General features: G+C 47.6%; 13 non-coding genes across 13 annotated transcripts; 8 read left to right on the forward strand and 5 right to left on the reverse strand.

Annotated features, from left to right (window-relative positions):
• The first annotated feature begins 182 nt into the window (after nt 1-182).
• LOC138058450 (U1 spliceosomal RNA) lies at nt 183-346 on the forward strand. The gene has a single exon (XR_011133973.1). It is a non-coding gene; the product is annotated as a U1 spliceosomal RNA (small nuclear RNA).
• Nucleotides 347-1,328: 982 nt separating this feature from the next.
• LOC138058541 (5S ribosomal RNA) lies at nt 1,329-1,447 on the reverse strand. Its single transcript, XR_011134058.1, has one exon. It is a non-coding gene; the product is annotated as a 5S ribosomal RNA (ribosomal RNA).
• Nucleotides 1,448-1,716: 269 nt separating this feature from the next.
• Nucleotides 1,717-1,913, forward strand: LOC138058543 (U2 spliceosomal RNA). The gene has a single exon (XR_011134060.1). It is a non-coding gene; the product is annotated as a U2 spliceosomal RNA (small nuclear RNA).
• A 6,103-nt stretch (nt 1,914-8,016) lies between these two features.
• LOC138058467 (U1 spliceosomal RNA) lies at nt 8,017-8,179 on the forward strand. The gene has a single exon (XR_011133989.1). It is a non-coding gene; the product is annotated as a U1 spliceosomal RNA (small nuclear RNA).
• A 984-nt stretch (nt 8,180-9,163) lies between these two features.
• LOC138058368 (5S ribosomal RNA) lies at nt 9,164-9,284 on the reverse strand. The gene has a single exon (XR_011133899.1). It is a non-coding gene; the product is annotated as a 5S ribosomal RNA (ribosomal RNA).
• Nucleotides 9,285-14,578: 5,294 nt separating this feature from the next.
• On the forward strand, nt 14,579-14,764 carry LOC138058545 (U2 spliceosomal RNA). Its single transcript, XR_011134062.1, has one exon. It is a non-coding gene; the product is annotated as a U2 spliceosomal RNA (small nuclear RNA).
• Nucleotides 14,765-14,958: 194 nt separating this feature from the next.
• LOC138058403 (U1 spliceosomal RNA) lies at nt 14,959-15,122 on the forward strand. The gene has a single exon (XR_011133929.1). It is a non-coding gene; the product is annotated as a U1 spliceosomal RNA (small nuclear RNA).
• Nucleotides 15,123-16,098: 976 nt separating this feature from the next.
• On the reverse strand, nt 16,099-16,217 carry LOC138058552 (5S ribosomal RNA). The gene has a single exon (XR_011134067.1). It is a non-coding gene; the product is annotated as a 5S ribosomal RNA (ribosomal RNA).
• Nucleotides 16,218-20,926: 4,709 nt separating this feature from the next.
• LOC138058460 (U1 spliceosomal RNA) lies at nt 20,927-21,094 on the forward strand. The gene has a single exon (XR_011133982.1). It is a non-coding gene; the product is annotated as a U1 spliceosomal RNA (small nuclear RNA).
• A 978-nt stretch (nt 21,095-22,072) lies between these two features.
• Nucleotides 22,073-22,192, reverse strand: LOC138058338 (5S ribosomal RNA). The gene has a single exon (XR_011133870.1). It is a non-coding gene; the product is annotated as a 5S ribosomal RNA (ribosomal RNA).
• Nucleotides 22,193-22,459: 267 nt separating this feature from the next.
• LOC138058525 (U2 spliceosomal RNA) lies at nt 22,460-22,653 on the forward strand. Its single transcript, XR_011134043.1, has one exon. It is a non-coding gene; the product is annotated as a U2 spliceosomal RNA (small nuclear RNA).
• Nucleotides 22,654-22,847: 194 nt separating this feature from the next.
• Nucleotides 22,848-23,011, forward strand: LOC138058404 (U1 spliceosomal RNA). Its single transcript, XR_011133930.1, has one exon. It is a non-coding gene; the product is annotated as a U1 spliceosomal RNA (small nuclear RNA).
• Nucleotides 23,012-23,987: 976 nt separating this feature from the next.
• Nucleotides 23,988-24,106, reverse strand: LOC138058564 (5S ribosomal RNA). Its single transcript, XR_011134071.1, has one exon. It is a non-coding gene; the product is annotated as a 5S ribosomal RNA (ribosomal RNA).
• Between the last annotated feature and the right edge of the window lie 2,033 nt (nt 24,107-26,139).

Raw genomic sequence — 26,139 nt, forward strand, 5'->3', positions numbered from 1 at the left:
CAAGTGAAAGCAGAAAAAAAGTGACCAAGCAAACCAACCTTCACATTCTCTTCTCTTTTCTAGGTAGCATAGCAGCGAGTGTGGACAGCACGACACGACAGGACGAGGAGCACGTGACCTCCATTACCACATGGTATGCGCAGACAAGTTGCGTTTTGCGGTCCCGGAGAGGCTGAAAAGGCATACTTACCTGACGCGGGAGGCACTGTGATCAGGGAGGCAGTCCTGTCAAGGTGAGGCTCTTTCATTGCACTTCGATTGGGTTGACCCCTTGCGATTACCCCAATGTGGGTAACTCGAGCGTATAATTTCTGGTAGTGGGGACCTGCGTTCGCGCTAGTCCCCGCACCAAACCCCGGTGGCAAAGTTGGCTAATGGGAAGTTTGTTGGTAACGTTTCAGGCAGGGCAGGGAAGGAGAGATGCGGTGGCGGTGTAAGGACTAAGGAAGGTGAGTTGTATTTGTGAAGTCCACTGCTGAAATTGTAGGTGAATGTTCCGTACTTGGTGCACTGAAAAACTGTGATTTCATTTCTCTCATTCTTGGCCGTACAGAGAGGGAGACGACGTGTGTTTATTTCAGCCGCATCGATTTCCATCGATAGACGAGTGAGACAAGAAAATGCCAGCGGGTCGAGCTCTTATCCTCGTGCATCGTTTCGAAAACGTAAGTGGATGTGTGTTTGTACTGCTCCATCGCGATAGATTTCTTTTGCGTTGTGTTATGTTGCGTTCTGGAGAGCCGTTTTGCATTGAGTAACTGAGGACCCGCCAGATCAGTTGGCGTTACATTTCTGTGGCCAACACTTTGTGGTTTCTCTATGTTATCAGTTAATTGGATGTTTTATCATAAAAAGTAATCTTTCATGGTCAGGATAGTGTCTTATCGGCCCTTTGAATACGTACTGTCCGTGTTGAGCAGGGAACAGTAAGACTTTGAAGTGCGCTACGTCACGTAAGTCACGTTTTCGCAAGATCAATGTTGTAGTGTTGTAGCCTTCGTTGTGTATACATATCATCCGGGCTAGGTTAACTTCCATCTAATGCATAACAGTGCATGCATTTTTTACTTGTCGTATCCTGTTCTTTGCTCACACGAAAAGATACGTTTCATGTCATAAACGTTGGATGATAAGATCTCGCGCGCACGCGCTCCCTTGGGAATACAAGTTCCACTTTCTCGTGTGAACTATTTTGTTTTTGTCGTATGTCTCATCTTTGACATATCGTTGGCATGTTGTGTTCAAAAAAAACCTGGTTTGGAATGTTCTTTCATTGAAGGAAACTGAGATTTTTTTGAGATAATCAAGTGTACAGAAGGAAAAAGGGAAGCCTACAACACGGGGTATTCCCAGGCGGTCTCCCATCCAAGTACTAACCCCGCCCGACAGGGCTTAACTTCGGTGATCGGACGAGAACCGGTGTTTTCCCTGTGGTATGGTCGTAGACAAGTAAATTTGCCGTGAAAATTAAACTTTGTTATAAGGGAAAATGAAAACGAGGTCAGAGCAAGCACAATGTGCATTTGTCCTCTTGCCGTCAACGCAAGTGCCATGCAATGCTGGTGCTGCTGCCCACTGTACAAGAGCGATCGTTGTGTGCGCCTCGCTTTCAGGTTGGCTTTGGGCATTCCTTCCTTGGCACGGATTGTAATCGGACCACCATATCTCGTGGCCATGAGACTGGGAGCACCTTGTCCGCCGTGAGCATTTACGGGCATCGCTTCTCGGCCTTTTGGCTAAGATCAAGTGTAGTATCTCTTTCTTATCAGCTTAATATCTGATACGCTGCTCATCGAGCAGCTCATATATTAAACTGATTTTTGGAACTGGGCCGTGGAAAAGAGGCTTGCCTCGTCCCGGCCACGGGTGCCTCGCCTCGGTATAGCACTACCTCCGAGCGTGGCCCACTTCCCTCTGGGGAAGAAATAATCAAGTGAAAGCAGAAAAAGTGACCAAGCAACCAACCTTCACATTCTCTTCTCTTTTCTAGGTAGCATAGCAGCGAGTGGACAGCACGACACGACAGGACGAGGAGCACGTGACCTCCATTACCACATGGTATGCGCAGACAAGTTGCGTTTTTGCGGTCCCGGAGAGGCTGAAAAGGCCATACTTACCTGAACACTGTGCTTGGCCGGAGGCCCTACCATTTTGGTTGCGTGGTTCTTCGGTTCTTTCTGCGTGGTTGGTGTTTCCTTTTGGCGTCCGCCTTTTGGATTTTTGGTTCGTCTTCACAGGCAGCCATTTTGGTCACCCATCCTGTTTCTTGGCCATCTACGAGCTCGCTGGTTTTTGGCCTTTTGGATTTGTGGTGAGTGGGGCTTTTTGCCCTTTCCCGGCTCTAGCCGGTCCCTTTTCTTACTTTTTTTTCTTAATAGCCATGTCTCGCCTTTTTAGGCGCACTGTTATTCTCGATGTGTCAGGTTTTTCTGAAGAGCGTGATCTCAACTATATTGCTGAGAAAATTTGTTCAACCTTAAGGATGAGTCCATTTTATGCCTGGCAAGACGTGTACGGATCCTAAGTAATGGTCTAAGTAATGACTCTTATCTGTAGATGGCGTCCCTTGTCCTGTACGGGGTGGGGGTCCCAGACCTGAAAACGTCCTCATTTTCCGTTGTCCATTTGAGGTCGAACACTCTGTTCTAAAAGAAGTCATGTCTCAGTATGGGACTGTCCATGGGATCCAGCATAGGTCCTGGTTGCATCTTGATGGTGTCATGGATGGCTCCCGTGTCGTTCGTATGACTCGTGCTCGCGGCATCTCGCGTACTATTCTTGTTAAGGACCATCAATGTAAAGTATGGTATAAAGGGATGCCGATTTCTTGCGATATTTGTTCGGGCTCTCACAAAGCCCAGGATTGCCCCTACAAGGGCGTCTGCATGCGGTGCCGCCAACCTGGCCATGTCCAGCGCGACTGCACCAATGCACCAAACGCGTGGGGTACCAGTGGTAGTGGGGTGGATGCTGCGGCTAACCCCGATCCTGTAGAAGCTCAGGTGGAGGCTCCGGCTTCCCCCCTCCTGTTTTTCCTCTCCCTTCTGCTTTGCCTCAACTGGTTCATCTGACTCTGAGACCGCTCCACCCTCCATGGAGGGTGTTGTTGTGTCTGCTGGTGAGGACGCCCTGGCTCAGGCAGTGTTGCCTGCGCCACGGGCCCTGGTCCTCTCCCCTCCTGGGGATCTGCTCCCGATCTCAGCGCCAGCGAGTTGCCTCCATGTTCTGCTGATGACAATTTGGTGCGTGCATCTGGTCTCGGGAGCGATCACATGTTTAGCCCCCTGAGTGACGTTGATATCAGCAGTGAGCTGGAATCCAACGATGACTCTGAAAGTAACGTTAAGGTGCCGCAAAGTAACGGCAGCATTAGTAGTGTTAATCCTAGTGACAGTAGTGTTAAGGAACCGCCTAGTGGCGGCAATTTAAAATAATGGTGGAAAAAACTGGCGAAGATGCCATTAAAACGTAATGATATTAGTGTGAGCTCACAAAATGGTGATAATTTAAACAATGTTAAAAGAAATACTGTTAAGCCACTGGATAATGGCAACCTAGTTAACGCAGCTGATAAAGGAGCTGCCAAAAGTACTGAGAATTCTGTTAAAAAATTACAAAATGTTAAAAAACCACCAAGTGGTGGCACTTTATGTAAAGTGGCTGAGAATACAGGTGTGCGTCGTAAGGGTACTGTTGCTAGTGGTGGTACCGACAGTCTTGTTTCTTCGGGTGTTCCTCCATCCTCCCAATCTGTTGAACCTTTGGAGGTGGAAATGGTTGAGGTATCCACTCCTCGTAAACGCGGTTGTGATTCCGTTGAGACCTCCTCTGATAGCTCTTCTGTTACTCCTTTCCCGGAAGGCTCTTACGAAGGTGGCTAAGAAGAGCGGAGCTGCGCCCTCTTCTACTAAATCGAAGACTCGTGCTTCAGCTGATACTGTCAAGTCTGCGAAGCACGAAGGTTTGCCTGATGTGTCGGTTTTCCCTCCCCCAACGCAAAGCACGTACATAGTTACTTCTTTTACTGTACTCCACTATGGCTCTGTCAGTTGTCTCAATTAACGTCAACGGTCTGCGAGACCAGTCTAAGCGAGCTGGGTTTGTACAGTGGCTTCATTCCTTGCCTGTTGTTCCTGATGTAGTGTGCCTCCAAGAGGCCCACTGCATCTCCTCAGTGAGTGTCAGTCCTGTTCCAGTCATCTGGTCTTTCCGTTGTGTGCATCTCCGGCTCTAATAAGTCTTGTGGTTGTATTGTTTTGTTTCGTCCAGTGTTGTCCCTTGTTAAATCTTCCTTGATAGTTGTGGGTCGGCGTTTTGTTATGTGAGTTTTCTTTGCGTGGCGCTGTGTTTCAGGGTTGCTTGCATTTATGCTCCCAATCGTAACCCTGATCGTGATGCCTTCCTGGGACGGGGTCTCTTCCCGATTAGACCCTTCAGTTCCCACCCTCCTCGCCGGCGATTTAATACCGTCTTTGATCGCGCTGCTGACCGTGTGGGCTCCGTGGTCGGTGATACCTCGCGTGAGAGTGTTGTTGCCCTTGGTCGTCTTTTTGACGATGTCTGTTGTATTGATATTTGGAGATACCTCCATCCGTCTTCCTCCGCCTTTACCTGGACTAAGGCGGATGGCTCTATCTCCTCCCGTATAGATCTAATTTGGGTGTCCTATGTCTGGGTTGCGTCTGTCTCTGTTTGTGAAATTCTTCCGTGTCCGTTTTCAGACCATTGTGCTGTGTCCTGCTCTCTCACTGTTCCCGACGTTATTCCTCCTGGTCCGGGGCTTTGGAAGCTTAATACCTCAGTCCTGGAGGAGGAGGAGTACTGTCGCCTTATTTCTGACTTTTGGGCCGATTGGAAGGACTGTAAGCTCTGTTTTTTTTCCTCTCTTTCCAAGTGGTGGGATTCCGGTAAAGCAAAGATCAAGGGCATTACGGTATCTTACTGTGTGCGCCGGTCGCAGAAAGATTCTTGGTCACGCGATTTGTTGGCTAGGTTGGCGGCACACCTCAAGGCACGGCTTGATGCTGGTTGCCTGTCTGTTTTAGGTGTTTATCGATCCACCCTTGAACAGCTTTCCGCCTATGACATCAGGGCTGCTCAAGGTGCCAAAGTACGGTCACGTGTCCGATGGGTTGAGGAGGGCGAAGTGTCTCATCGGCGTAGTACTTTTTCGTTTAGAGAAGAAACGGTCTGCTGACCGGTGGGTTTCTGCGCTTCGGAACCCTGATGGGTCCATTGTTTCAACACCTTCTGATCTGTGTTCTTCGTTCGCCACTTTTTACTCCTCTCTTTTTACTGCCTGTCTACGGATTCCGCCTTGCTCAAGATATTCTTCTCAGTAATGTGTCCTCGGTCCTTTCATCTGCCCAAGCTGATCTTTGTGAGGGCTTTCTGACTCTTGAGGAGTGTCATCGTGCCCTTGTTGGCATGGCTCGTCGTAAAGCCCCGGGTCCGATGGCCTCCCCATGGAGTTTTACTTGAAATTCTGGGACGTCCTTGGGTTCTGATTTAGTGGAGGTCTTGAATTCGTGTTATCTGTCTGGTTTCTATGTCTTTGTCTCAACCGGCGGGGTCTCATATCCTTAATCTTTAAGAAGGGAGATCGGTTGGACGCTCGTAACTGGCGCCCCATCTCCCTTCTCAACGTCGGACTATAAGCTTGCTTTCTCGTGTTATTGCTGGGCGCCTTCTCAAAGTTATCCATCTGGTTGTTAGTGAGGATCAGACCTGACTGCGGTGTTCCTGGAAGGTTTATTGGCGAGAATGTTGCTCTTTTGCGTGATGTGGTTGCCTTTGCCACGGAATCTGACATCCCGGTTGCCGTAGTCTCTCCTTAGACCAGGAAAAAGCCTTTGATAGAGTGGATTGGTCATTTATGTGTGCTACTTTTGTCGAGGATGGGTTTTGGCCCATCTTTTGTCCGTTGGTTGTTCTGTTCTATTCTGCTGTCCAAAGCTCTGTAGTTGTTAATGGTTATCTGTCTCGGTTTTTTTCTCCTTTGTCTCGTGGCGTGCGTCAGGGCTGTCCTTTGTCTCCGTTATTGTATGTTCTAGTTTCTGAAGTGCTTGCTGTTAACATTCGTGCCAATCCACGTATCATTGGTCTTTCTGTCCCCGGGGGCCCCGCGGGCCCTGTCTCCGATCTCGCAGTACGCCGATGACACCTCTACTCATTGTCACGTCTGATATTGCCCCTTGCTGCTATTTTTGAAGTTTATGCTCTTTTTGAAAGGGTTCTGGTGCTAAGCTTAATCAGTCCAAATCCAAGGGATTGTGGCTCGGTTTTCGTGGTCTGGCAGGACTGGACCCCCCTGTCACCTGGACTGGACATCGGCCAAGATCAAAGTGCTGGGCGTCTTTATTGGGCCTGGGAATTTGGAGGAAGTGAACTGGCGTCCTAGGATTGATGCCGTGGAGAATGTGCTGGCTTCTGGGAGGCAAACGCTCCCTGTCCTACGGCGGGAGAGCTCTCGTCATCAAACGCCTTGGCCCTTTCTAGGGTTTGGTACATTGCCTCCCTAATTCATGTCCCCCCTTGGGTTTCTTCGAGCTTTGTAAATTGGTTTTTGGGTTTTTTTTGGAAGGGCAAACGCGATCTGGTTTCTCGTGCTGTTGTTGTTCAGCCTACATCTGCTGGTGGTTTTTCTGTCATTGATCTTCGTCTTAAGGTTTCTGCGCTTCTTGTCCAGTGGGTTCGGCGTTTCACTGTTTTCTCCGAGTAGTTGGGTCCATTTCTTTTCCTTTTGGTGTGATTCTCGTTTTGGTGTCCCTGCTCTTGATGTTCTGTCCCGTCCTGAGGCCTTTCCCTCAAGTCCTTCCCCCTTTTTACTCTGCTCTTCTGTCTGCTTGGCGTTTGGTTGGTGGGTTCCTTTTCCCGTCGGCGTTCCCTCCCTTGTCATTGCGTCTTTGTCCCCTCATCATGTTGCTGCTGTTTCCTCTATCTCTTCAAATTCTGTTTATTTGTTTTTGCTGTCTGAGGATCGTCCGATTCCCCATGTGTTGACAAGTTTTTCCCTTTGTATGGTTCACTCTACTGGCCTTCGACTGGTCCCAATTGTTCTTCTTCATCTTGACCGCCCGGTGATCGATCTCAACTGGAAGGTCGCCCATGGCGTGTTGTACACTGCCGATCGCCTTGTCGGTTTTGGGTACTCGGTCGACCCCTCTTGCTTTTGCCGTCTTGCCCTCTGAATGTCCTTCTCATTGTTTTTTCTCCTGCCTCTTGCTCATAGTGTTTCTTTCATGTTACAGTCTCTATTGTTTGGTTTTTCGTCTTCGTCCCCCCTCTTGGTTTGCCGTCACGTGCTGTTTGGTTTTGACCCGGCTGAGATCCGTCGAGTTCCTCGTGTTTTCGTTTCGTACATCCTAGGTGTCTGTAAGTATTTTATCTGGCTCGCTCGGAATGACTTTCGTTTCCGTAAAGTGCCGCCTGGTGCTCTCGATGTCATCGCAAAGGTCCGCTCTCGTGTCAAGTTCAATCTACATCTCCTTTTTAAGCGTTTCAAGTCCCCCCGTCGTCTACGTTATTTTCATCGTCAGTGGGGTGCGTCTGGCATAATCGGCTCTGTTTGCAATGGTCGTTTTTCTCTCTCTCAGTTCTAGTCCCATTGTCGTCCCAGGCTGTTGCTGTTTCGCGGCGTACCTACTCCTGTAGGATGAGTCTTTCTGACTGGCGTCCTTGTCAGGTCTGCCATTCGCCGCTGCACAGTTCGGTTGTGTTTTTGTTTTGTCCAGTAGTCCTCCGTCCTGTTGTTTTGCTTGTTTGTTTGTTTTATGTGGAAATGCCATTCTCGAGTGTAAGTCGGACGAGGCGTCTCGTGAATGCTTTTCTTTGTTAGTTTGTTTTTGTTTTTTGTTTGTAGGGGCGGGGTTCGATTCCGTTGGATTCCGGTGACGTGTGACGTGCTGGTGCACCCCCGTTTGAGGCGAACCATTGTTGTTGATGGATGAGTCTGAATGTCTGGCAGCCATTGCACTCACCCTACTGGGGGGCTGCCATTCGCCTTAAACATAAAAAAAACTTACCTGACGCGGGAGGCACTGTGATCAGGGAGGCAGTCCTCTCAAGGTGAGGCTCTTTTCATTGCACTTCGATTGGGTTGACCCTTGCGATTACCCCAATGTGGGTAACTCGAGCGTATAATTTTGGTAGTGGGGACCTGCGTTCGCGCTAGTCCCCGCACCAAACCCCGGTGGCAAAGTTGGCTAATGGGAAGGTTTGTTGGTAAACGTTTCAGGCAGGGCAGGGAAGGAGATGCGGTGGCGGTGTAAGGGACTAAGGAAGGTGAGTTGTATTTGTGGAAGTCCACTGATGAAATTGTAGGTGAATGTTCCGTACTTGGTGCACTGAAAAAACTGTGATTTCATTTCTCTCATTCTTGGCCGTACAGAGAGGGAGACGACGTGTTTATTTCAGCCGCATCGATTTCCATCGATAGACGAGTGTGAGACAAGAAAATGCCAGCGGGTCGAGCTCTTATCCTCGTGCATCGTTTCGAAAACGTAAGTGGATGTGTGTTTGTACTGCTCCATCGCGATAGATTTCTTTTGCGTTGTGTTATGTTGCGTTCTGGAGAGAGCCCGTTTGCATTGAGTAACTGAGGACCGCCAGATCAGTTGGCGTTACATTTCTGTGGCCAACACTTGTGGTTTCTCTATGTTATCAGTTAATTGGATTGTTATCATAAAAAGTAAAATCTTTCATGGTCAGGATAGTGTCTTATCGGCCCTTTGAATACGTACTGTCCGGTGTTGAGCAGGGAACAGTAAGACTTTGAAGTGCGCTACGTCACGTAAGTCACGTTTTCGCAAGATCAATGTTGTAGTGTTGTAGCCTTCGTTGTATAACATATCATCGGGGCTAGGTTAACTTCCATCTAATGCATAACAGTGCATGCATTTTTTACTTGTCGTATCCTGTTCTTTGCTCACACGAAAAAGATACGTTTCATGTCATAAACGTTGGATTGATAAGATCTCGCGCGCACGCGCTCCCTTGGGAATACAAGTTCCTTTCTCGTGTGAACTATTTTGTTTTGTCGTATGTCTCATCTTTTGACATATGTTGGCATGTGTGTTCAAAAAACCTGGTTTGGAATGTTTCTTTCATTGAAGGAAACTGAGATTTTTTGAGATAATCAAGTGTACAGAAAGGAAAAAAGGGAAGCCTACAACACGGGGTATTCCCAGGCGGTTCTCCCATCCAAGTACTAACCCCGCCCGACAGGGCTTAACTTCGGTGATCGGACGAGAACCGGTGGTTTTTCCTGTGGTATGGTCGTAGACAAGTAATTTGCCGTGAAAATTAACTTTGTTATAAGGGAAAATGAAAACGAGGTCAGAGCAAGCACAATGTGCATTTGTCCTCTTGCCGTCAACGCAAGTGCCATGCAATGCTGGTGCTGCTGCCCACTGTACAAGAGCGATCGTGTGTGTGCGCCTCGCTTTTCAGGTTGGCTTTGGGCATTCCTTCCTTGGCACGGATTGTAATCGGACCACCATATCTCGTGGCCATGAGACTGGAAGCACCTTGTCCGCCGTGAGCATTTACGGGCCATCGCTTCTCGGCCTTTTGGCCAAGATTTCTTTTGCTTTTTGCAGGAAGTTGCCTTCAGAAGTGATGGATGCTGATTCTGAGATGAGGTTCGTGGACGTACCCTGAGAAAACAGAAGAAAAAGATTTGGTGGATTACAGTGTTTCCCCGTGAAGAACGTACCCAGAACGTACCCCTATCCTGGGCTGAGCGAGCAGAGAGAAAAACAGAATCCCACATGGTCCAGCATGGCAGGTTCGAGTAGTACCCAGCGCATCTGCGCTCAGAGATCTACGCCTTTTGACGGTAATCCTGCCTCCACAAAGTTTAGGTGAGCTGTCAGAAATAGACCGAGCTCGGCTGTATCGCCTTAATGGCGTTCCCAGTCGGCCATGTTCCGCTCGTTTTCGGTTATCCGATAACTCAATGAACGCGCGAGAACCATTTTAGACCGTATCACTTCTACTGGTGTCATGCGCAATCACGTCAAATGCATCCAGCGCCTTCAGTCTGGACAAATTGAGGTCACTTTCACTACCGTTGCAGATCACGATTTATTTTTGAGCAGCAAGGCCGCTTTGGCCGTTGGCAACCACGATCTTTTGCTCATATTCCATCTAATAGCTCGGCTATTTATGTAACTGTCCACAATGTCCCCTGGGAACTTCCTGATAAGTTGTTGATGACACGTTTGATGAAATATGGTGCAGTATACTCATGCCGGCGTGCTTTTAATCAAAGCCTGCTACCCGAGGAAAGTGCATGATGGTCGACGGGTGCTTCGAATGACGCTTACAACCATGATATCCCGTCCTTTCTGAAGATTGGGCCGTACCTCCTACGAGTTTTTTTTACCTTCAGCAACCTAAGGTTTGCTGGAAAATGTTCATCTCACGAGCACATGGGGAGAAAATTGTCCCTCTCCCTATTGTTTTAACTGTGATCAGTCTGGTCATCTTGCAGCAGATTGTCCTGAATGTATTAGATGTTCTCTTTGCAAAGCGGAAATCATTTAGCTGTTGATTGTGATGGAAACTGGGGCCGTCGGACTCTAGCCCAACGAACCCCAGCAAGAATTGAGGAGTCTTCAGAACACGACCTTGCTGTGATGGATCAATATGCTGAGGAAGCGGTTAGAATGTGAGCGCTGTAGAATCGAGTGCTGAGGATGTGGAGTTAAAGGAGAATGCTGTGGAAACGCTGACGGATCCCGATCTTGAGCAGAACGAGAAAGCTGTGGAGGCGTTAAACGGATTCTGATCTTGACGAAGAGTCTGAAGATTCTCAGGATGACATTCGCTCCTTTTCTGACGATGAGGCCCGCAGAGGTAGAGTCTATACGTGAGTTTTCATCATCAGAATCGCCATCTAAGCCTAAGCAGCAGCGGAAACGTGAATCTATAGCTGAGTCACACGATCAGAAGAGGCCTAAGACTGATGAGAATCCCCCTAAGTCCTTTCTTTCAAGTCTGCCACTCTGAATGTACAGGGTCTTAATTCCGATAAACTATAGCCTGATTTCAGAATTTTTTTCACGCATGAGCCTTGATTTTATTTTGTCTCCAGGAAACAATGATTTCTGATGAAACTTCTCAATCGGCTCTCGCGCGAAAGTGGAATGGCCCTAGTTATTGTCTCCGGCCGTTTGGTCGGAGAGGAGGCGTTGCAATTTTGTGCTCTCCTTATCAGCGTGACAACATTTCTGTGTGGCAGAAGGATACAGAGGGGCGTCTTATCAGTCTTTTGTTGGACGATCAATAGTATCCGAATCAATCTTGTTAATATTTACACCCCTACGTACCCGACGGAAAGGAAGACCTTTTTTCAATCGCTTGACCCTTTTTTATTTTCCAAATTCTCGATTAGTTCTAGTAGGTGATTTTAACTGTTATGATAGTGCTATGGACAAATTGGGTGGTTCGGGCTACGATCGACTCCCGTTTGTCCGATCTTAAGTCAGTACATTTTCTACGAGATGCTTGGCGTTTAAAAAACCCTAGAGATCGGCAGTTTACGTGGTTTAATTCTGATTTATCGATAGCAAGTCGTCTTGACTCCTTTTTAGTCTCTCGCTATATGTGCGAGCAGGTGTTGACTTGCGAAATTCACCCGTGCGTATATTCGGATCATGATTTTGTTTATCTTGAGTTAAATTTGCATAATATAAAGCCTCGAGGATCGGGAGGTCTGGAAATTTAATATTTACTCTTACAAGACGGTGATTTTTGCTCTTCGATGCTTGATTTAATTGATCTTTCTTACAATTACGCTCCTCTTTTCCGTCGGATATCGTTATGTGGGATCAGCTTAAGTATGAGATGAAATGTTTTTCTATTAACTATTCACGGGAGAAGTGGCGTCACTTCTCTCGTGAAAAGATCTCAACAATCAATCGTTTAAGCCTTTTAAAGCGCCAACTTGCTGCCGGAAATCCAGCTGTTAAATCCGAAATTTTGAATTTGGAATCTTTTTTGAAGCAAACTTTTTGATCGTCAGTTAGAAGGCTCCAAAATTAGGAGTCGTGCCGAATGGCTTGAACAAGGTGAAACTCCTTCCAAATTTTTTTTTGCGCCTTGAAAATGAGCGATATGCAAAAATCCTTTGTTTCGTCAGTATTTAATGCGGCTGGAGAGGAAGTTTCCTCTCTCCCAGAAATGATAGCAGCTCATACGGCCTTTTATACTGATTTTTTCCGTGGTAACATCAATCTAGAATCGCAGAATGAATTATTTTCTCATGTTTCGGCGCGCCTGAGTGAAGCCGAATCATTCTCTTGTGAGGGTCCTTTGACTCTTACAGAGGGTGTCGGAAGCACTCCGGCGTTCAAATCGAAATAAATCTCCAGGTGCTGACGGATTAACGGTCGAATTTTTACGCCCATTTTTGGGACAAGTAGGATCTGCTTTTAGTAGATGTTTTTAACCAGGGTCTTGCTCGGGGCGCGAATTACCCGATTCAATGAAGGCAAGTATTACTCGTTTAATTCACAAGAAAGATGACAAACGAAATCTTAAAAATTGGAGGCCGATTTCATTATTGAATGTCGATTATAAAATTTGTTCGAAAGCCTGTGTCTATTCGCTTAGCTAGTGTGATTGGATCTATCGTTGACCCCGATCAGACTTGTTCAATCCCAGGTAGATCAATTTTATGCTAATCTCGCTTTATTACGTGACACACTTGCCTTTATTGAACGTACTGGCGAATCTGGGTATCCTGCTTTCCCTGGATCAGGAGAAAGCCTTCGATCGCGTAGACAGATCCTTTTTGCTAGACTTACTTGACTTATTTGGTTTCGGGTCCATGGTTTCGGACAACTATTGCGACCCTATATAACGGGGGCGTATATGCAGGTTTTGGTTAATGACTTTCTATCTGACTCAATCCCGTTGGAAAAGGGTGTCAGACAGGGCGATGCTCTTGTCCCCAATGTTATACGTTCTATGCGTGGAGGTTTAGCTTGCAAAATCAGAGCCTCCCAGAACATTGAAGGCTTTCTCCTGCCAGGTGCGAGGGGACTACAGTTTAAGGTTTGCCAGTATGCTGATGACACGACCGCTTTTGTTAAAAATGAGAAGTCTTTGAAAGCACTTTTTGACGTTATTGCTATTTTTGAGCGGGGCTTCTGGTGCAAACTTAACCTATCAAAAACGGAGGCCCTGTGGCTCGGGGCCTGGAAAGACAGGACCGACGAGCCACTGGGCCTCACGTGGGTAAGAAAAACTAAGATACTCGGTATCTTTTTCGGATCAACTGATGTTGAGCGTGATAACTGGGAACCGAGACTCTCTAAAACTTGATAAATGTGTTTCTAGTTGGAAAAATCGATTCTTTCAATGATTGGTAAAGTTCTTGTTTTAAACATCCTCGGTCTCTCTAAACTCTTGTTTGTTCTAGCACCCTTACCCCGCCCAAGTGGGTATATGACAGAGTTAATCAGATCATCTGGCCCTTTTTGTGGGGCTCACGGATCGAGACTGTTGCTCGGAGGTCTTTAATTTGTTCAGTATCCGAGGGTGGTCTTGGCCTTAGAGAGTTTCGGTCCCCCAGGGTCAGGCTTCGCGCCTTTCCATTCTATGTCGTAATATTTCTAATGTTAATCAAAGTGTTTTTATTTGCTTAAGTATTTTTGCGGTGCCCAGTTGGCGTCGATGAACGTGGCTGGGCATCTTTACGTGATAATGCCCTCCCCCAGTGCCCTGTACCCTCGACCTTTTATGCCCCCCTATTACTGACCCTGCGAGACCTTCGTTTTCCCTCAAACTTTTCTTTTTTCCGCCAAAGAGTTTTATTCTCTTCTTTTTGCCAAAGTTTTTTTTTTCCGTCCCTATTTTGCCCTACCTGTGGAACCCTTTCATCTCCCGACCCTTTTCTTTAGCGCGTCATTGGTTGCACGTGCGTGACAATTTTACCGAAAATTAAAAAAACGATGTGGCCTGGTTGATCACTTTACGTGCAATCAAGGTGCGCGATTCTTTAAGAAACTGGGGCTATATTTCTTCTTCCCCGTTGCGCCTCTTGCCCTAGGATAGAAACGATCGATCACTGTTTTTAAAACTGCCAAAGAGCTAAGTCTGTGTGGCTCCACTTCGTTCCCCTTTTGTCGGCCCCTTTTATCTGCCCCTTTCGCTCCCAATTGCGCGACTGTTTTCTTTATAATCAATTTTCGTGCCCGCACTCCCAAAAACTTTCGCATTGCCTTATTTCTTATTAAAACCATCCTATATGCCATCTGGAAATTCCGTAACAAAGCCACGTTCCATAACGGAAGAGAGAGGACCCCTAGGGCAATTATTCGATATATTAAACAAGACATTAGAAACAGAATTCTATTGGACCAACACCGGCTCAGCCCCAATGTTTTCCGGGACCTCTGGTCCACCCAGCATTATGTTTTTTTTCGGGAGCACGATAATTTAGTGTTTACTTGTAATCATCATTTTTCCTTTTTCTTTTCGGTGCATAACGCGCCTTTTTTTCATGTTCCTGTTTGCTGTAATTACCTTTTCTGATTTATATATGGAATCTTTGTAAATATTGTTCATAATTGCCTTTGAATAAAGTTTTAAAATACAAAAATCTGTTCTTATCAGCTTAATATCTGATAGCTGCTCATCGAGCAGCTCATATATTAAACTGATTTTTGGAACTGGGCCGTGGAAAAGAGGCTTGCCTCGTCCCGGCCACGGGTTGCCTCGGTATAGCACTACCTCCGAGCGTGGCCCACTTCCCTCTGGGGAAGAAATAATCAAGTGAAAGCAGAAAAAGTGACCAAGCAACCAACCTTCACATTCTCTTCTCTTTTCTAGGTAGCATAGCAGCGAGTGGACAGCACGACACGACAGGACGAGGAGCACGTGACCTCCATTACCACATGGTATGCGCAGACAAGTTGCGTTTTGCGGTCCCGGAGAGGCTGAAAAGGCATACTTACCTGACGCGGGAGGCACTGTGATCAGGGAGGCAGTCCTCTCAAGGTGAGGCTCTTTCATTGCACTTCGATTGGGTTGACCCTTGCGATTACCCCAAATGTGGGTAACTCGAGCGTATAATTTCTGGTAGTGGGGACCTGCGTTCGCGCTAGTCCCCGCACCAAACCCCGGTGGCAAAGTTGGCTAATGGGAAGGTTTGTTGGTAACGTTTCAGGCAGGGCAGGGAAGGAGATGCGGTGGCGGTGTAAGGACTAAGGAAGGTGAGTTGTATTTGTGAAGTCCACTGCTGAAATTGTAGGTGAATGTTCCGTACTTGGTGCACTGAAAAACTGTGATTTCATTTCTCTCATTCTTGGCCGTACAGAGAGGGAGACGACGTGTTTATTTCAGCCGCATCGATTTCCATCGATAGACGAGTGAGACAAGAAAATGCCAGCGGGTCGAGCTCTTATCCTCGTGCATCGTTTCGAAAACGTAAGTGGATGTGTGTTTGTACTGCTCCATCGCGATAGATTTCTTTTGCGTTGTGTTATGTTGCGTTCTGGAGAGCCCGTTTTGCATTGAGTAACTGAGGACCCGCCAGATCAGTTGGCGTTACATTTCTGTGGCCAACACTTTGTGGTTTCTCTATGTTATCAGTTAATTGGATTGTTATCATAAAAAGTAAATCTTTCATGGTCAGGATAGTGTCTTATCGGCCCTTTGAATACGTACTGTCCGTGTTGAGCAGGGAACAGTAAGACTTTGAAGTGCGCTACGTCACGTAAGTCACGTTTTCGCAAGATCAATGTTGTAGTGTTGTAGCCTTCGTTGTATACATATCATCCGGGCTAGGTTAACTTCCATCTAATGCATAACAGTGCATGCATTTTTTACTTGTCGTATCCTGTTCTTTGCTCACACGAAAAGATACGTTTCATGTCATAAACGTTGGATTGATAAGGTCTCGCGCGCACGCGCTCCCTTGGGAATACAAGTTCCACTTTCTCGTGTGAATTAATTTGTTTTTGTCGTATGTCTCATCTTTGACATATCGTTGGCATGTTGTGTTCAAAAAACCTGGTTTGGAATGTTCTTTCATTGAAGGAAACTGAGATTTTTTGAGATAATCAAGTGTACAGAAGGAAAAAGGGAAGCCTACAACACGGGGTATTCCCAGGCGGTCTCCCATCCAAGTACTAACCCCGCCCGACAGGGCTTAACTTCGGTGATCGGACGAGAACCGGTGTTTTCCCTGTGGTATGGTCGTAGACAAGTAATTTGCCGTGAAAATTAACTTTGTTATAAGGGAAAATGAAAACGAGGTCAGAGCAAGCACAATGTGCATTTGTCCTCTTGCCGTCAACGCAAGTGCCATGCAATGCTGGTGCTGCTGCCCACTGTACAAGAGCGATCGTTGTGTGCGCCTCGCTTTCAGGTTGGCTTTGGGCATTCCTTCCTTGGCACGGATTGTAATCGGACCACCATATCTCGTGGCCATGAGACTGGGAGCACCTTGTCCGCCGTGAGCATTTACGGGCATCGGCCAAAAGTACTGAGATTCTGTTAAAAAATTACAAAATGTTAAAAACCACCAAGTGGTGGCACTTTATGTAAAGTGGCTGAGAATACAGGTGTGCGTCGTAAGGGGTACTGTTTGCTAGTGGTGGTACCGACAGTCTTGTTTCTTCGGGTGTTTCCTCCATCCTCCCAATCTGTTGAACCTTTGGAGGTGGAAATGGTTGAGGTATCCACTCCTCGTAAACGCGGTTGTGATTCCGTTGAGAACCTCCTCTGATAGCTCTTCTGTTACTCCTTCCCGGAAGGCTCTTACAAAGGTGGCTAAGAAGAGCGGAGCTGCGCCCTCTTCTACTAAATCGAAGACTCGTGCTTCAGCTGATACTGTCAAGTCTGCGAAGCACGAAGGTTTGCCTGATGTGTCGTTTTCCCTCCCCCAACGCAAAGCACGTACATAGTTACTCTTTTACTGTACTCCATTATGGCTCTGTCAGTTGTCTCAATTAACGTCAACGGTCTGCGAGACCAGTCTAAGCGAGCTGGGTTTGTACAGTGGCTTCATTCCTTGCCTGTTGTTTCCTGATGTAGTGTGCCTCCAAGAGGCCCACTGCATCTCCCTCAGTGAGTGTCAGTCCTGGTTTCCAGTCATCTGGTCTTTCCGTTGTGGTGTCTCCGGCTCTAATAAGTCCTTGTGGTTGTATGTTTTTGTTTTCGTCCAGTGTTGTCCCTTGTTAAATCTCTTCCTCTGATAGTTGTGGTCGGTTTTTGTTATGTGAGTTTTCTTTGCGTGGCGCTGTGTTCAGGGTTGCTTGCATTTATGCTCCCAATCGTAACCCTGATCGTGATGCCTTCCTGGACGGGGTCTCTTCCCGATTAGACCCTTCAGTTCCCACCCTCCTCGCCGGCGATTTTAATACCGTCTTTGATCGCGCTGCTGACCGTGTGGGCTCCGTGGTCGGTGATACCTCGCGTGAGAGTGTTGTTGCCCTTGGTCGTCTTTTTGACGATGTCTGTTGTATTGATATTTGGAGATACCTCCATCCGTCTTCCTCCGCCTTTACCTGGACTAAGGCGGATGGCTCTATCTCCTCCCGTATAGATCTAATTGGGTGCCCTTATGTCTGGGTTGCGTCTCTGTCTCTGTTTGTGAAATTCTTCCGTGTCCGTTTTCAGACCATTGTGCTGTGTCCTGCTCTCTTACTGTTCCTGACGTTATTCCTCCTGGTCCGGGGCTTTGGAAGCTTAATACCTCAGTCCTGGAGGAGGAGGAGTACTGGTCTGTCGCCTTATTTCTGACTTTTGGGCCGATTGGAAGGACTGTAAGCTCTGTTTTTCCTCTCTTTCCAAGTGGTGGGATTCCGGTAAAGCAAAGATCGAAGGGCATTACGGTATCTTACTGTGTGCGCCGGTCGCAGAAAGAATCTTGGTCACGCGATTTGTTGGCTAGTTGGCGGCACACCTCAAGGCACGGCTTGATGCTGGTTGCCTGTCTGTTTTAGGTGTTTATCGATCCACCCTTGAACAGCTTTCCGCCTATGACATCAGGGCTGCTCAAGGTGCCCAAGTACGGTCACGTGTGTCCGATGGGTTGAGGAGGGCGAAGTCTCATCGGCGTACTTTTTTCGTTTAGAGAAGAAACGGTCTGCTGACCGGTGGGTTTCTGCGCTTCGGAACCCTGATGGGTCCATTGTTTCAACACCTTCTGATCTGTGTTCTTCGTTCGCCACTTTCTACTCCTCTCTTTTTTTACTGCCTGTCCTACGGATTCCGCCGCTCAAGATATTCTTCTCAGTAATGTGTCCCTCGTCCTTTCATCTGCCCAAGCTGATCTTTGTGAGGGCTTTCTGACTCTTGAGGAGTGTCATCGTGCCCTTGTTGGCATGGCTCGTCGTAAAGCCCCGGGGTCCGATGGCCTCTCCCATGGAGTTTTAACTTGAAATTCTGGGACGTCCTTGGGTCTGATTTAGTGGAGGTCTTGAATTCGTGTTATCTGTCTGGTTCTATGTCTTTGTCTCAACGGCGGGGTCTCATATCCTTAATCTTTAAGAAGGGAGATCGGTTGGACGCTCGTAACTGGCGCCCCATCTCCCTTCTCAACGTCGACTATAAGCTTGCTTCTCGTGTTTATTGCTGGGCGCCTTCTCAAAGTTATCCATCTGGTTTGTTAGTGAGGATCAGACCTGCGGTGTTCCTGGCAGGTTTATTGGCGAGAATGTTGCTCTTTTGCGTGATGTGGTTGCCTTTGCCACGGAATCTGACATCCCGTTGCCGTTCTCTCCTTAGACCAGGAAAAGGCCTTTGATAGAGTGGATTGGTCATTTATGTGTGCTACTTTGTCGAGGATGGGTTTTGGCCCATCTTTTGTCCGTTGGGTTGTTCTGTTCTATTCTGCTGTCCAAAGCTCTGTAGTTGTTAATGGTTATCTGTCTCGGTTTTTTCCTTTGTCTCGTGGCGTGCGTCAGGGCTGTCCTTTGTCTCCATTATTGTATGTTCTAGTTTCTGAAGTGCTTGCTGTTAACATTCGTGCCAATCCACGTATCATTGGTCTTTCTGTCCCCGGGCCCCCGCGGGCCCTGTCTCCGATCTCGCAGTACGCCGATGACACCTCTCTCATTGTCACGTCTGATATTGCCATTGCTGCTATTTTTGAAGTTTATGCTCTTTTTGAAAGGGGTTCTGGTGCTAAGCTTAATCAGGGATCCAAATCCAAGGGATTGTGGCTCGGTTCGTGGTCTGGCAGGACTGACCCCCCTGTCACCCTGGACTGGGACCTCGGCCAAGATCAAAGTGCTGGGCGTCTTTATTGGGCCTGGGAATTTGGAGGAAGTGAACTGGCGTCCTAGGATTGATGCCGTGGAGAATGTGCTGGCTTCTTGGAGGCAACGCTCCCTGTCCTACGGCGGGAGAGCTCTCGTCATCAACGCCTTGGCCCTTTCTAGGGTTTTGGTACATTGCCTCCCTAATTCATGTCCCCCCTTGGGTTTCTTCCGAGCTTTGTAAATTGGTTTTTGGGTTTTTTTGGAAGGGCAAACGCGATCTGGTTTCTCGTGCTGTTGTTGTTCAGCCTACATCTGCTGGTGGGTTTTTCTGTCATTGATCTTCGTCTTAAGGTTTCTGCGCTTCTTGTCCAGTGGGTTCGGCGTTTCACTGTTTTCTCCGCGTAGTTGGGTCCATTTCTTTTCCTTTTGGTGTGATTCTCGTTTTGGTGTCCCTGCTCTTGATGTTGTTCTGTCCCGTCCTGAGGCCTTTTCCTCCAAGTCCCTCCCCCCGTTTTACTCTGCTCTTCTGTCTGCTTGGCGTTTGGTTGGTGGTTCCTTTTCCCGTCGGCGTCGTTCCTCCCTTGTCATTGCGTCTTTGTCCCCTCATCATGTTTGCTGCTGTTTCCTCTATCTCTGCAAATTCTGTTTATTTGTTTTTGCTGTCTGAGGATCGTCCGACTCCCCATTGTGTTGACAAGTTTTTTCCTTTGTATGGCTATACTCTCTACTGGCCTTCGACCTGGTCCCAATTGTTCTTCTTCAATCTTGACCGCCCAGTGATCGATCTCAACTGAAAGGTCGCCATGGCGTGTTGTACACTGCCGATCGCCTTGTCGGTTTTTGGGTACTCGGTCGACCCTTCTTGCTTTTTGCCGTCTTGCCTCTGAATGTCCTTCTCACTTGTTTTTCTCCTGCCCTCTTGCTCATAGTGTTCTTTCATGGTTACAGTCTCTATTGTTTGGTTTTTTCGTCTTCGTCCCCTTCTTTGGTTTGCCGTCACGTGCTGTTTGGTTTTTGACCCGGCTGAGATCCGTCGAGTTCCTCGTGTTTTCGTGTACATCCTAGGTTGTCTGTAAGTATTTTATCTGGCTCGCTCGGAATGACTTTCGTTTCCGTAATGTGCCGCCCGGTGCTCTCGATGTCATCGCAAAGGTCCGCTCTCGTGTCAAGTTCAATCTACCTCTCCTTTTTAAGCGTTTCAAGTCCCCCCGTCGTCTACGTTATTTTCATCGTCAGTGGGGTGCGTCTGGCATTATCGGCTCTGTTTGCAATGGTCGTTTTTCTCTGTCCCAGTTCTAGTCCCATTGTCGCCCCAAGCTGTTGCTGTCTCGCGGCGTACCTACTCCTGTTAGGATGAGTCTTTCTGACTGGCGTCCTTGTCAGGTCTGCCATTCGCCGCTGCACAGTTCGGTTGTTTTTGTTTTGTCCTGTAGTCCTTCGTCCTGTTGGTTTGCTTGTTTGTTTGTTTGATGTGGAAATGCCATTCTCGAGTGTAAGTCGGACGAGGCGTCTCGTGAATGCTTTTCTTCGTTAGTTTTGTTTTTTTTTTTTGTTTGTAGGGGCGGGGTTCGATTCCCCGGTGACGTTTGACGTGCTGGTGCACCCCCGTTTGAGGCGAACCATTGTTGTTGATGGATGAGTCTGAATGTCTGGCAGCCATTGCACTCACCCTACCGGGGGGCTGCCATTCGCCTTAAACATAAAAAAAACTTACCTGACGCGGGAGGCACTTGGTGATCAGGGAGGCAGTCCTCTCAAGGTGAGGCTCTTTCATTGCACTTCGATTGGGGTTGACCCTTGCGATTACCCCAAATGTGGGTAACTCGAGCGTATAATTTCTGGTAGTGGGGACCTGCGTTCGCGCTTAGTCCCGCACCAAACCCCGGTGGCAAAGTTGGCTAATGGGAAGTTTGTTGGTAACGTTTCAGGCAGGGCAGGGAAGGAGATGCGGTGGCGGTGTAAGGACTAAGGAAGGTGAGTTGTATTTGTGAAGTCCACTGCTGAAATTGTAGGTGAATGTCCGTACTTGGTGCACTGAAAAACTGTGATTTCATTTCTCTCATTCTTGGCCGTACAGAGAGGGAGACGACGTGTTTATTTCAGCCGCATCGATTTCCATCGATAGACGAGTGAGACAAGAAAATGCCAGCGGGTCGAGCTCTTATCCTCGTGCATCGTTTCGAAAACGTAAGTGGATGTGTGTTTGTACTGCTCCATCGCGATAGATTTCTTTTGCGTTGTGTTATGTTGCGTTCTGGAGAGCCCCGTTTGCATTGAGTAACTGAGGACCCGCCAGATCAGTTGGCGTTACATTTCTGTGCCAACACTTTGTGGTTTCTCTATGTTATCAGTTAATTGGATTGTTATCATAAAAAGTAAATCTTTCATGGTTCAGGATAGTGTCTTTATCGGCCCTTTGAATACGTACTGTCCGTGTTGAGCAGGGAACAGTAAGACTTTGAAGTGCGCTACGTCACGTAAGTCACGTTTTCGCAAGATCAATGTTGTAGTGTTGTAGCCTTCGTTGTATACATATCATCCGGGCTAGGTTAACTTCCATCTAATGCATAACAGTGCATGCATTTTTTACTTGTCGTATCCTGTTCTTTGCTCACACGAAAAGATACGTTTCATGTCATAAACGTTGGATTGATAAGATCTCGCGCGCACGCGCTCCCTTGGGAATACAAGTTCCACTTTCTCGTGTGAACTATTTTGTTTTTGTCGTATGTCTCATCTTTGACATATCGTTGGCATGTTGTGTTCAAAAAACCTGGTTTGGAATGTGTCTTTCTTTCATTGAAAGAAACTGAGATTTTTTGAGATAATCAAGTGTACAGAAGAAAAAGGGAAGCCTACAACACGGGGTATTCCCAGGCGGTCTCCCATCCAAGTACTAAACCCCGCCCGACAGGGCTTAACTTCGGTGATCGGACGAGAACCGGTGTTTTCCCTGTGGTATGGTCGTAGACAAGTAATTTGCCGTGAAAATTAAACTTTGTTATAAGGGAAAATGAAAACGAGGTCAGAGCAAGCACAATGTGCATTTGTCCTCTTGCCGTCACGCAAGTGCCATGCAATGCTGGTGCTGCTGCCCACTGTACAAGAGCGATCGTTGTGTGCGCCTCGCTTTCAGGTTGGCTTTGGGCATTCCTTCCTTGGCACGGATTGTAACGGACCACCATATCTCGTGGCCATGAGACTGGGAGCACCTTGTCCGCCGTGAGCCATTTACGGGCATCGCTTCTCGGCCTTTTGGCTAAGATCAAGTGTAGTAATCTGTTCTTATCAGCTTAATATCTGATACGGCTGCTCATCGAGCAGCTCATATATTAAACTGATTTTTGGAACTGGGCCGTGGAAAAGAGGCTTGCCTCGTCCCGGCCACGGGTTGCCTCGGTATAGCACTACCTCCGAGCGTGGCCCACTTCCCTCTGGGGAAGAAATAATCAAGTGAAAGCAGAAAAAGTGACCAAGCAACCAACCTTCACATTCTCTTCTCTTTTCTAGGTAGCATAGCAGCGAGTGGACAGCACGACACGACAGGACGAGGAGCACGTGACCTCCATTACCACATGGTATGCGCAGACAAGTTGCGTTTTGCGGTCCCGGAGAGGCTGAAAAGGCATACTTACCTGACGCGGGAGGCACTGTGATCAGGGAGGCAGTCCTCTCAAGGTGAGGCTCTTTCATTGCACTTCGATTGGGTTGACCCTTGCGATTACCCCAAATGTGGGTAACTCGAGCGTATAATTTCTGGTAGTGGGGACCTGCGTTCGCGCTAGTCCCCGCACCAAACCCCGGTGGCAAAGTTGGCTAATGGGAAGGTTTGTTGGTAACGTTTCAGGCAGGGCAGGGAAGGAGATGCGGTGGCGGTGTAAGGACTAAGGAAGGTGAGTTGTATTTGTGAAGTCCACTGCTGAAATTGTAGGTGAATGTTCCGTACTTGGTGCACTGAAAAACTGTGATTTCATTTCTCTCATTCTTGGCCGTACAGAGAGGGAGACGACGTGTTTATTTCAGCCGCATCGATTTCCATCGATAGACGAGTGAGACAAGAAAATGCCAGCGGGTCGAGCTCTTATCCTCGTGCATCGTTTCGAAAACGTAAGTGGATGTGTGTTTGTACTGCTCCATCGCGATAGATTTATTTTGCGTTGTGTTATGTTGCGTTCTGGAGAGCCCGTTTTGCATTGAGTAACTGAGGACCCGCCAGATCAGTTGGCGTTACATTTCTGTGGCCAACACTTTGTGGTTTCTCTATGTTATCAGTTAATTGGATTGTTATCATAAAAAGTAAATCTTTCATGGTCAGGATAGTGTCTTATCGGCCCTTTGAATACGTACTGTCCGTGTTGAGCAGGGAACAGTAAGACTTTGAAGTGCGCTACGTCACGTAAGTCACGTTTTCGCAAGATCAATGTTGTAGTGTTGTAGCCTTCGTTGTATACATATCATCCGGGCTAGGTTAACTTCCATCTAATGCATAACAGTGCATGCATTTTTTACTTGTCGTATCCTGTTCTTTGCTCACACGAAAAGATACGTTTCATGTCATAAACGTTGGATTGATAAGGTCTCGCGCGCACGCGCTCCCTTGGGAATACAAGTTCCACTTTCTCGTGTGAATTAATTTGTTTTTGTCGTATGTCTCATCTTTGACATATCGTTGGCATGTTGTGTTCAAAAAACCTGGTTTGGAATGTTCTTTCATTGAAGGAAACTGAGATTTTTTGAGATAATCAAGTGTACAGAAGGAAAAAGGGAAGCCTACAACACGGGGTATTCCCAGGCGGTCTCCCATCCAAGTACTAACCCCGCCCGACAGGGCTTAACTTCGGTGATCGGACGAGAACCGGTGTTTTCCCTGTGGTATGGTCGTAGACAAGTAATTTGCCGTGAAAATTAACTTTGTTATAAGGGAAAATGAAAACGAGGTCAGAGCAAGCACAATGTGCATTTGTCCTCTTGCCGTCAACGCAAGTGCCATGCAATGCTGGTGCTGCTGCCCACTGTACAAGAGCGATCGTTGTGTGCGCCTCGCTTTCAGGTTGGCTTTGGGCATTCCTTCCTTGGCACGGATTGTAATCGGACCACCATATCTCGTGGCCATGAGACTGGGAGCACCTTGTCCGCCGTGAGCATTTACGGGCATCGGCCAAAAGTACTGAGATTCTGTTAAAAAATTACAAAATGTTAAAAACCACCAAGTGGTGGCACTTTATGTAAAGTGGCTGAGAATACAGGTGTGCGTCGTAAGGGGTACTGTTTGCTAGTGGTGGTACCGACAGTCTTGTTTCTTCGGGTGTTTCCTCCATCCTCCCAATCTGTTGAACCTTTGGAGGTGGAAATGGTTGAGGTATCCACTCCTCGTAAACGCGGTTGTGATTCCGTTGAGAACCTCCTCTGATAGCTCTTCTGTTACTCCTTCCCGGAAGGCTCTTACAAAGGTGGCTAAGAAGAGCGGAGCTGCGCCCTCTTCTACTAAATCGAAGACTCGTGCTTCAGCTGATACTGTCAAGTCTGCGAAGCACGAAGGTTTGCCTGATGTGTCGTTTTCCCTCCCCCAACGCAAAGCACGTACATAGTTACTCTTTTACTGTACTCCATTATGGCTCTGTCAGTTGTCTCAATTAACGTCAACGGTCTGCGAGACCAGTCTAAGCGAGCTGGGTTTGTACAGTGGCTTCATTCCTTGCCTGTTGTTTCCTGATGTAGTGTGCCTCCAAGAGGCCCACTGCATCTCCCTCAGTGAGTGTCAGTCCTGGTTTCCAGTCATCTGGTCTTTCCGTTGTGGTGTCTCCGGCTCTAATAAGTCCTTGTGGTTGTATGTTTTTGTTTTCGTCCAGTGTTGTCCCTTGTTAAATCTCTTCCTCTGATAGTTGTGGTCGGTTTTTGTTATGTGAGTTTTCTTTGCGTGGCGCTGTGTTCAGGGTTGCTTGCATTTATGCTCCCAATCGTAACCCTGATCGTGATGCCTTCCTGGACGGGGTCTCTTCCCGATTAGACCCTTCAGTTCCCACCCTCCTCGCCGGCGATTTTAATACCGTCTTTGATCGCGCTGCTGACCGTGTGGGCTCCGTGGTCGGTGATACCTCGCGTGAGAGTGTTGTTGCCCTTGGTCGTCTTTTTGACGATGTCTGTTGTATTGATATTTGGAGATACCTCCATCCGTCTTCCTCCGCCTTTACCTGGACTAAGGCGGATGGCTCTATCTCCTCCCGTATAGATCTAATTGGGTGCCCTTATGTCTGGGTTGCGTCTCTGTCTCTGTTTGTGAAATTCTTCCGTGTCCGTTTTCAGACCATTGTGCTGTGTCCTGCTCTCTTACTGTTCCTGACGTTATTCCTCCTGGTCCGGGGCTTTGGAAGCTTAATACCTCAGTCCTGGAGGAGGAGGAGTACTGGTCTGTCGCCTTATTTCTGACTTTTGGGCCGATTGGAAGGACTGTAAGCTCTGTTTTTCCTCTCTTTCCAAGTGGTGGGATTCCGGTAAAGCAAAGATCGAAGGGCATTACGGTATCTTACTGTGTGCGCCGGTCGCAGAAAGAATCTTGGTCACGCGATTTGTTGGCTAGTTGGCGGCACACCTCAAGGCACGGCTTGATGCTGGTTGCCTGTCTGTTTTAGGTGTTTATCGATCCACCCTTGAACAGCTTTCCGCCTATGACATCAGGGCTGCTCAAGGTGCCCAAGTACGGTCACGTGTGTCCGATGGGTTGAGGAGGGCGAAGTCTCATCGGCGTACTTTTTTCGTTTAGAGAAGAAACGGTCTGCTGACCGGTGGGTTTCTGCGCTTCGGAACCCTGATGGGTCCATTGTTTCAACACCTTCTGATCTGTGTTCTTCGTTCGCCACTTTCTACTCCTCTCTTTTTTTACTGCCTGTCCTACGGATTCCGCCGCTCAAGATATTCTTCT

This window comes from Montipora capricornis, chromosome 7, assembly GCF_036669925.1.
Source record: "Montipora capricornis isolate CH-2021 chromosome 7, ASM3666992v2, whole genome shotgun sequence".
NCBI lineage: Eukaryota > Metazoa > Cnidaria > Anthozoa > Scleractinia > Acroporidae > Montipora > Montipora capricornis.